We start from the raw sequence: 10,777 nt of genomic DNA on the forward strand, positions 1-10,777 counted from the left end.
CCAGCTTGGCCATGGTGCAGGCTGGCAAAGTCCACCCTTGCTGCTATTCCTTGAGGACCCAGCCCACTGCAAGCAGAACCACCTGGGCTACACCTCCATGGGACTTTTGGCTTTTCCCAGAGCTGGGCAGTACATATGGTTATGCTGCTGTGGTGGAGGTACAAGTCAGTCCCACTCAGCTGCAAACTTACAGTGCAGTACTGGCTTGGTAGGTTTCCCAGATGAAGGGCTTGGCACAGGGAGGCTGCTCTCTGCAGACCTTGGCCTGAGCCAGGGGATTCATTTCTAGAAGCAGGAGTGCAATATCTATTACACTTCTGTATGGGCTGCCTGCAGGGCTGGTAAATCTATTAAAACAGTCAACACTTTATGAATGGAGTCTGGCCCCACCGAAGCCAGTGGCAAAACTCCCATCGATTTCTCTGGACAAAGATTTTACCCTGAATCCTCAAAGTGCCCCTGGGATGTTCAACACAGCCATCCACATCTCCAGCAGAGGAAAGGAAAACAAAGAGCAGAGAAGAGCCCTGGTGCTTCCTTAGCTGAGCCTGTGTCCTGCTCAAATGGAGGTGCTCAGATAGGTATGAGAGTATCACTTTGGCAGTCCTGACAGGCCTGCATGTGAGATAGGTGCTGTGCAGATATTTTGGCTCAGAAGCCGAATTTCATAGGTCAGTGGAGCTTTGCTCTGAGCTCCCAGAGGGCCAGAGCAGAAGTTACACACAGATGTAAATTTTTATGTATGGAGAGGGAGAGATATCCCACCCACCCGGTAATGCCTCAACCCAGTGCCAGAAATCCAGCCTCCAGAGTCACTTTGTGTGCATTCAATTGACTAAACAGCCACTTGCTGTCATCTAGAACTGTTTATAAAATTAAATGTTATTAAACATAAGGGCAGGCAAGTTTGCCAAAGCTTATTGCAGTAATGATGCTGTGCTTGCCACTCCACAGATCTGACCTGTCACTTGAGAACTCAAATGACCCAAAACTTAATATATTTTATCCAGCTATAAATTTAGGCAGTTTCATTAGCTGGACCTGGCACTGTGTCCACCTCTTTTGCTATTATTTAACTGCCTCCTGCTTTTACACTTTCCTGTCACCCCTGCACACGTGACCTCTAGTGACAATATTTTGCCATCTACCTGAGTAAATTAACAAGTAAGATCAACTAAAGAAGTTAATTGCTGTTATGTAGGAGCTGTTCCACTGGTTTCTTGTTTTGCCAACTCTCCCATACCTTACTATTTGCTAAGCTGACTGAAAGGTTTTCTCCGTTTTTTGGTTTAAACATTTTTCTCTTTGACAGCTCTTTTAGAGTTGCCCTCCTCCTGATCACAGGTGAACTCATCTCTAAACTGTTCTGTGGGATTTCTGATATATGGAGCTCTTTCAACACTAATATTGGGGTGGGAGCTCAAATCTGAAATAAGAGCAGTCTGGCACCCTAAAGGAAAGACTTTTATGTTTAGGAAGAGCCAAGGCTCAGTCAGGTCTAGTGCCCACAAGGACATGCAGTAGCAGCTCCTCCCTAAAACTGCTGTCCAATACAGGTGAAGCTCATCCTGCTTGTTTTCATCTGGATACCAACTAATCCAGCCTCTTCTTCTTCTGCCTTCTTTCCTGAAAGGCATTTATAAGCTCAGCAGCTGGTTGACATTTAGCTCTTGCTTCAGTCTGGCTGATGCTGACCAGTGGCTTTGGGCTTTGCAATTTTACTAGAAGACATTTAAATACATACACAGAGAAAGCAACAGTGAGTATTAAAGTTAGCTCATGGCTTATACTGACTGTGGAAGTTCCACTGAACAGGACTTGACACAATTTCAATCTCAGTGCTATACATAAGGTTCCTTTCCACTCCTGTCTTTCATTATAGAAGCTAATTAGGAAAATTGTTTCTTACTTTACCCCAACTAAAATGCAGTTAATGCCTTTTTAATAATAATGTAAAAAAAAAAGTCCTTCAACCGCTTTGTGGTGTGATACCATGGAGGTTTTTACTTAGAGCCAGGTTGGATTCTGAAACTCAATCCATTATTTTTATTTCCTCTTTTGCTCCTTTGAATCAGTTTCCTTCTGATTTTTACGGTAATTTCAGAGATTGTTGACAGTACACGGCATCATAATCAGTGCTCTAAAGAATGAAACAGTGCCCAAAATGATGCCACTCAGCTTAGCATGTGAATTCCTTCACACTTTTCCCCAGGATATTGTCCCTTCAGGTCAGAAGAAACAGGTGGCATGAAGAAATATTTCTTTTCAGGAACTATAGGAATATAAACTGATCTATTAATTCTGTACTGCATGTTCAGGTATAAGCACAAAAAAAACCAGTGCTTGCTTATACTCTTGCAGAGCAGGCAGAAGGAAACTGTGTGTCTACAATCTATTCTGGGACTTGGTTTAACATTGTAGTCTCAATTTATGTTCAGGACATTAAGACAAAACAGTTAACATCAGTAGATATATACATGGGTGGGGAAAGGTGAGCTGTGCTTATGGCACTGGGAGCTTAAGGAGCTCAAATAACTAAATGTGTTATAAACAGGCATATGAAATGTATCTTGGTGGTAGCTCGGAAGACAGAGGTAATTGCAAACTGTGAGACAGTGAAGGATTAAAAAGAAAGAAACATATTCAATGAAGTCCACAGTAAGTACATGAAATCTTTGTAGTCCTATTGTCTCTGCCTGACTGGGGAAGCTTAATGTGTTTATTTGCTCACTTCAAGCAATAAAAACTTCTCTGTCCCTGAGAGTGGCAGTCCAATGGTGTTAAAATTCTTCCAAAATTTATTTATTACATATGCCACTAAGATGAGTTTTGGTTGCAGACTCAATAAATTAATTCTAGATGAAATCATAAGCATTTTCATGTGAAGAAGATAAAATAATGTAGTGAATGCAACAGCCAGCTGGAGAAAAAGTTCTAGGACTACATTCCTCACTGATTACTATGCAAATCAAATAATATGAATGATTGCTGGTATTGCAATATCCAGAGAAGGATGATATATTGTAAAATAACTTTCTAGCTTAGATATTGTGGTTTAATATTCAGAAAACCCTTTTCAGGAAACAGATTACAACAGAGTGGATTAGCAGCTCCAGTAGAGCACAGTCAGACTTTCAATGAACCCTCCCTACTAGTTTCCCATCAATGAAATCAGACTGTCTTTTATTCTGCAGTCATTTGCAGATCATCACCAGATACTCATGCTGGTGTATATATCATTGCCCAGAGGAATTTTAGATGGGGCACTGAACAGCCTAGTCTAGTGGAAGGTGTCTTTGCCCATGGCAGGAGGTTTGAACTAGGTCATAAGGTTCTTCCTAACCCAAAGCATTCTATGATTCTGTGACACTGACAAAGGTAGGAGACTGGCAGGTGCAAACAGCTGCAGCCAATAGAGCCTGTTCTCATTCCCCTGCTTCCTGAGTGTTTGTAGCATTGCTGAGTTGGTGAAGAGAACATCATCAGTGTGTTCAGGACTTTGAACTACTGAAGTTGTAAATTCTGTTTTCCTCTAATCTAACCTGCTGTTATAGATGGAGCATAGTCTCTGTGGGTTATGGGCCAATTTGGTTGCTAGAAGACTATGAGAAATAACCAGTCATGTGAAATTTAAGGAGCAACTTGGAAGATCCTTCTAGCTTAAAAAAAGACTAATTTTGTTTTCTAAGACTGAAAGGATTTCTTAGAAAAGTTGTATTTTATCAGTGATGTATGTGGGGGAAAAGGAGTTTCTCTTGACTGCTGTTGCTGTTTAATTTGTATGCTGAAAACATGAAGGGAGAGGGAGCAATATCCATTCTGAGAATGATATTCCTCAGTCACAGTAAGGCAACCAAAGTTCTGCAGTCCCAAGTTCCAGCTGTTCTCCTATCCTTGGCCTTTCCCCACAGCTGGGGAAGCACCCATGGCACAAACATCACTGGAGATTTTGGAAGGCCCTGTCTAGGGTACATTACTGCAAATTAAAGTCTATATGTAGATTCCCTTTTCTTTTTGTACTGTTTGTGTCTGGCAGATGGGGAATTTTTCTCATTTGTGTGTTGATAAAGTGCTCTTGATACTAAAGGACAGATCACCCTCCCCTGAAATTTAAGCACTCATGCTCCAAACTCCTGATCCTTGATGACTATTGCATTAGTCAATTTGTGGCTAGCCCAGTAACTCGATAGCAGCGAATTATGCAGTTATGTGGGAACTCTGCGTTTTGGAACAGGCAGATGTTCCCAAGCTCAGGCCCAGCACTGCTAGGGTGTGTCATCTGTGTGAGACTTTTAGTGGAAAGAGACAGCTATGAAGCCACAGTCCCTGATGCTTTCTGGAACACAAAATATAGCAGCAATATTACATTAAGGTAAGAATGGGAACAAACAAACAAAACTATTTCAGCACCAAGATCTTTTCTCTGTAGTGAGATTGGTAACAGAATGCTGCTGCATTCAGACTCCAAATTTACTCTGGAGAGTAAACTAGATTGTGATAGAGCCAAGAAATAAATTGCTAGATTCATAAGAAACATTCAAAAAGATACCAACATGGCCTTTAAAAAGAGCAACTTAAATGTTACTAAGTGCCAGATTCTGTTCTGCCTTCCATATGTGTGCAGTTTGATCCACTGAATATCGGGGATACTGGCCTGTGGTGGACCCTAACACTCAGCTTTCAATTCTGGAGGAGGTTTTTCCACAGGGCCATTCTACAACACATGGGAAGGTCTGGATTTTAAGATATTTTCCTAAGTCACATAGCAGGGGTACATTTATGTAGATCCCCCTGAATTCCAAGAGATTTAATAGTGTTGAGGTGTTCTGTTTTAGACAATAGCAAAAGTGTTGGCTTTCATTTTATGCTTATTGATGTAAGTAAACACATGTGCTTTGTAAGAAGTGCTTGAATTATTGTATGGTTGTGTCCAAGGCTACCATATCAAACATGACTTTCAGAGCCAAGATTCTTGTCCAAGAACCCACCCAAAACTTTACTGTTGAGGTATGAAGCAATAATGGAACCCACTGATTCATCTTTTGATGAAACCAGGAGTGCCCAGTATTGCCCAACAGAAGGTTACACAGGGCCCTAATGAAGTGTTTCTCTTGCATAAAAGAGAACAGATGTGGCCAATCTCATGAGAAACTGAGCTGTGACCTGCTGTGAGTTCCCACTGGGCAAAGTTTCCTTCAGATCTGAGAAGCTGCTCCAGCTGAGTCAGAATATTCCTCTGGTACCACCAGTCCTCCAAAGGCCAGATTTCCAGATTCAGATCTGGTTGCTGTAGGCTACATGCTATGATATTTCATCTAGTTGATGTATTGGCAAAATATCTTTCAGCTTTGCAAACTGTTGGAAATCTGACTGCTGGCTGAGGAACTCAGCTCCAAGGACCAACAGAAACTGCTCACAAACTGGTTCTGCCTTAGGGGCTTTTGATGTATATGCTGTGGAGAAGCAAGTGACCAAGTTTTGGGTGACAAGAGAGATTGTGAATCCTCCTGCTGTACTCTGAGGCAGAACTGGAATTGTGTTTGCCCCTTAAGTAATTTCAGTGGCAACAGGGTAAAGTAGAAAGTCTGGTCTTCAGACTGATAAATAAACCTGACAAAGGCTTTTGTGAGCTTCTACCAGCTTTACAAGTGGATGTGCTATAGAGAAGAGGCTTCTGGTAAGCAGACTAGGTGAAGACTAAGAAATACTGACATGTTTGTTGCAGAGTGAGGATATCTAGATTAGTTTCTGCATCTCCTAATGAACCAAAATCTCAGGACCAGGCCAGACATGGCTTATAAATCCAAACATTATCTTGGGTAAACAGTACAATAACTAGTTATGCATCAGGGGTTTTCTGCATTGAAGCAGCATGCTGACAACCACTGCAATTAGAATGTATTGATGCAAGTATTTCAGGGGATCCTGGTGTTAAAGGCCAGAATAAACCCAACTAGCATGATGGGGCATGTTCCCACTGGCATTCTTGTTGCCTCTCACCCCATACTAGAATATTTTGCTCAGTGGTATTTGTTGTATTTCTGAGTTCCAAACTACATCTTTATTAAGGCTTCCAGGAAAGCAAGAGCATTGTGCATATCCACAGGGCCTTCAGAATCGAAGCTACAGAAGAAAATTACAGATGGAAAAGACCTGTCAGGTCATCTATTCAACCTACCAGCCAATGCCGCGCTGTTCTCTGTGCTGTGCTTTTTCCTTTCTTTGTCTTCATGAAGCCAGAGGGGTTTCCACAGCATCCCTGGGGAGAGTATGACATAGCTGACTAGTTCTTGCCCTTAGGAATAACTTTGAGCCTCTGGAATAATAGAAGCATTCTATGTTTCATTTTGATGGAAAAAAGGAACTCTGAGAGAAGGTCCCTCAGTCTTAAGACTACATTATATCTCAGATGTAATTCTATATTAATGACTTCTCGTATGCAGATCATATGAGGTCAATGCTGCGTCCCACCCCACAGCTGTCTCTCTCAGTAATTATTCCTTAGACAGATTTTTGTCATCTCTCAGTAGTAAATAGTGCACAGACCCTGATCAATTGCATTTCACTTGGCAAACATTCAAAATTTGCCCTGACTAGTGTTTGAAGCATCTGTCTGACTCTCACTCCTTTTAATTGTGCCAAAGTTCTTTGGCAATTTGTGAGCTCATGTCCCAGAAATGCATAAAAAACTATAATTCCAATATATTTTCCTTAGGTGAACTAAAACCACTCAACAAATGTTTACTAAAACCAACTGGATTTATAGATAGAGGAATCTTGACAGCTATTGATTTAATACTTACAAATGTTTTCATTCAAATCCCCTGGGCACCTACTGTTGATCAAGTGTAACTTTCTGGCATCCTGATCTCTTGCAAAGCAATGCTTCTGGCCAAATATATGAATGTTCTTTCTGACCTTGAGTATTGGGCATTAATAAACACGAACCCAAATATGTTTTTCAGAGGGGATAAAATACTTCCATAGCTATTAAAACATGCAATCCTCTGACTTTTCTTGAAGATGTCTGTGCATAGAAACTGTTCAGTTGTGTATAGTTTTAAAGCAATGCCAATACCCTTAGCATTCTGAACAGGGCTATCAGTTTCAGTTCTCAGCTGCTGGAAATTATGTTTAGCATGCAGGATTACTTTAAAGATATTAGCTATAGAGCTATGGAAGGCCATGATTAATACCACTTGGTGATCATTTGAATTGTTCTTCACACAATGAGCAAGAATTCAGAGGAAGCCTTTGTCTGACTGCCACTTTGGCTATGGGAAAAGGGAGAAATCTGAATACCAAACATGTCTTTGTTAGCAGTTGGATGTTATTTTCTTTTGTTTAGCATTTGCACAGTGCTCTATGTAATGTAGGAATATAATAAAGCTTTGCCAGCAACAGCACCAGACTTTGGGAATATGCACAGACCAATGAGACTGTGGAATGCACTTTTATCAGCAGAAGAAGCAACTTAATAGACCTATAATGGAGTTGAAGAATAGTTTTCCCTGGACTATTGGCATGTGCTTTATAGTGCTAAGCCAGAAGCTTTGCTCTTAGGTGTAATTTTGATTCTAATGTCGAACTTATAAGCACTTTTCTTTTTTACCAGTTAAATATAGTTCAAATTATTTCTCTGTTGTTCATTAGAAGTGAGAAAGTTTCATATGAATTTTTCAACCTCATATTTAATCACTTCTACCATTGCCTGCTAGAAGACAGCACACCTGGAGATTAAAATTTGGTGGTCCAGAAGGTAGAGATCAATAAGCAAAGGTGTGAGGAGAAAAGGATTTATCCAGGGAGATCCTAAGGCATCATAAGATATGACTTAGGCCTTAGCTTTCTTCCCATCTACTCTATTTGTGCTGTCACAGTATTTTTAATGAACTCCACATGTAATTTATAACCTGGGTTAGTATCAAGAACAGTGTCTTGATTACCAAACCTATCACTGATTCTGATTTTGATGTGGTGGTGTTTTTGCTGATCTGTGGCTCTAGAGGCACTTGGTGTTCTCCAATGGAAACTGGACGAGTAACTCATTTTCTGGGCAGATGCTGCTGCATGTAACAACGCACGTTGTTGTGCACACAACACAGTGTGGGATTCAGCTTTATCCCACCACTCCACAGTGGGACAAAGCTGAGTCTTCCAGACACCCATGGCTATGACTTTGCTTGAGTTTCTTTAGCCTGAGTGCCAGCTTAAACTGATCCTATCCCTCTTCTCATCCAGCTGTTCTATTATTTTGGCAGCTACTCAAGATTTCCTGGAATAATTGCAAATGAGTAATAATTTTTCATTTAGCTTGTATGCAGCCCTGGAATCAGTGATCATTTGCATGCTGTAATAAATATCCAGCCATGCCTTGTACATTAGTTCTGTACATTTGAATAGCAAACTTCAGGAGGAGAGGGACAGACGTAGAGTCCAATTTTTTACTATTGTTATTAGTTTAGGTTGTCATAGTTTTATAATCAACTTTATTAGCAGAAAATAATGATGTCAAAATAAATAGGCAGGTTCTGTTGGCAAGCAGGTAGCCAGGAGCTGACAAAATTGAAAAACTAAAAATCCTGCTGTAGGATCCAAACTACCTGGAAGTGCATGAGGTATGTTTTTTTGCTCAGTCCAGGCTGCCCCATAAATGCTAAGCATCTCAAAGGTCATCCAAATAAAAAGTAAATGCAAACAGAGGCTTCTTTCTCCAACACAGCAGACCTCCAGCCTGCTCAAGATACAAGTGAAAGCTTGCCTGTTTTGACTATTAGTCAGTTTTACTCAGCTGCCATTTGAGAAAGTATATGAACAGCAGTCTGGGGGCTCTTTGCAGGTGACCTAGGGTGGGACACCTCTGTCAGGCTTCCAGAAATATGAGGCCCTCTTAAAAGCCACTCTTAAAACCTTTCTTGGCTAGAAACTGATAACAGTGTACAATAGGAATGATTTTCAACAAAAAAACCCAGTACCTTGCTGCCTCCCTGGTGCAGCAATTTGGCTTTATATCAGGTAGCAGTCTTCCAGGCAGTGAGTTTTATCCAGTTTTTCCTGGAGAACTTGTAATAGCTTAATTGATATGATTAGTACTAAAACCCAACTAACCAGACAAAAAATCCCATCCCAAACAAAATAACCCTCACCAAGATGAGTAGAGTCACCTCCTCTTCATGTCCAGGGAGAGCAATGAGTTCTCTGTTGCTGAACACATGATTTCCTGACATTGTCACAGCTCCTTTTTCAGTTTTCTCACATTACTAATGACTTAAATGCAAGTTGAGAAGAAAGGTAAGAACAGGACTGAAATATCATACTTTCTCCCCTAACAAAATGCCTCCTTTTGACTGCTCCAGCCTATATACGTTGCTAAGATACAGAATCACAGAGTGAAGAAAAATACTCCTGAAGAATTTAAATGGCTTGAATTACCTGTAATGTTGATCAGCTTGGCAGCAGTAACTCCTAGGAGCATAGGTTAGTGAGACCAGTGTTTTTGTGTTTGCTGCTGTGAAAACCTGACAAGTGGGATTCCTTGATGCTGTCCTGCACCCTAAGGAAGGGTGCCTGGAACTTGGCAGTGAAAACAGGGTAAGCTAAGCAGGTGGGAAGGTTGTCATCCGGACTGAGGTGTGTTAGTAAGACAGCACTGGATAGCTGCTGTGCTTGCCAGACATGGGACAATTCAGCTGCAAAGGAAAGATGTTTCCTTCCAACTAGGACACATAGTTATTTTGTCTTGGACACTTGGAGACAACCTTTCAAAGTAGGAATCCATAAACCACAAAAACACTCATGTTAAAAGAATCTGGCCAAAGATGTTACATTCATGTCTGTTTGTTTTTCCTTTTACGAAATGAAACCAAATTAATTCCTTTGCTACAATCAATAGTAGACAAAATATAACTTTCTTCAGTTCAAGGCTATGAGCAGTATTGATAGATACAAAACTCTTATTTGTTACAAATTATACTATACAAATGTTCTCTAAATCCAGAAGATTAATGTAAAATGTTTGCAACAATGAAAAAAACCCCATCAAAATCTAAGGGGAAATTAGTAAGTACACATACACAGCTCACATGTGTTCCTTTAAACGTACTTTACACGTTAAAATACAGTAGTTACTTTCTGGATGAGAGCTCTCAAATTATAAAATGAATCTGTCAGTTTTTTAGACTTGGCAGGGTAAAAGGTTTTCTTGCTGTGTTCTGAGTAGGGGAAAAAGCATCACTTCAGTGGTAAAGAGCTAAATAACCACACAGTTAATGGAGGGAAAGTTTAGGAAAATAATTACATAAATTAACTTCAGACCTGATCCTGCAACCTTCAACCATGCAACGACATTCTTTGCCCAGCAGCAGACCTGAATTTACACTTTGCAGAATCACATCCTTACTGAGGTAGAGACTGCCAAATAGCTGTTAGTGAGGGAAGTGCCATGTGTGCCAATTCTAGAAACCAGGAAGGCAGTACAGTCTGCCCTATATTTCCAGGCTTTCGGTAACTTACATAACTAGGTGCAAAATAGTTATTTTTATTTCTGGTTCTTTTCTTTGGAAGTGCAGTCATGTGCAATCAGGTGGAATAAGTATGCTGATAATTTTCCTTCAGAAATTGTAATGGTTAGTGATGTGGACACTTTTCTTTTTAGGCAGAAACCATGAGGTACTGAAGCAAGCATTCACTTTTCTTGCACTTGAGGTCGCAAATTTATGCAAGTCAAAAATGTTGGGCCTGCCAAAAACATCATGCTACACTCCACCAAATAAAAGGA

This window comes from Cyanistes caeruleus, chromosome 13 (genome assembly GCF_971803275.1).
Source record: "Cyanistes caeruleus chromosome 13, bCyaCae1.hap1.1, whole genome shotgun sequence".
Classification (NCBI taxonomy): Eukaryota; Metazoa; Chordata; class Aves; order Passeriformes; family Paridae; genus Cyanistes; species Cyanistes caeruleus.